Source organism: Mesoplodon densirostris, chromosome 3 (genome assembly GCF_025265405.1).
Source record: "Mesoplodon densirostris isolate mMesDen1 chromosome 3, mMesDen1 primary haplotype, whole genome shotgun sequence".
Lineage (NCBI taxonomy): Eukaryota > Metazoa > Chordata > Mammalia > Artiodactyla > Ziphiidae > Mesoplodon > Mesoplodon densirostris.
The window spans coordinates 66,158,271-66,158,639 of record NC_082663.1 but is presented as its reverse complement, the minus strand read 5'-3'; positions in this window follow the sequence as shown (position 1 = coordinate 66,158,639).

Here is a 369-nt window from a genome sequence, read left to right as displayed (position 1 = left end):
CGAACAGCCCAGGACTGTAGGGGGAGGGGCGGGGGCCCGGCTTTGAAAGGGCTCCCGGGCGGGGCGGGGCGGGGCGGGGCAGGGCGGGGCCCGTCTCGGCCAATCCCGTCTGAGGCCTCGGGACGCACTTAGTCCCGGAGCCTTGCCCTTGAAGGCCGGACCCTGACTCTTCCGCCGTTTTCTAGCATCTTCCCTTTCTCTGAAACGTTTCCCTCCCCTAAATCCGGTGCTGGAGGCTGCCTCTCCCCGATCTCTGCGAGGGGTTCCTGGGCCCGCAGCCGGGCTGACTGGCTGCCCAGGCCTGCCGGCCCCGGCCTCGCGGTGGAGGGACCGTCGGGAAACTGCTGCACCTGTTAGGGAATTTGTTCC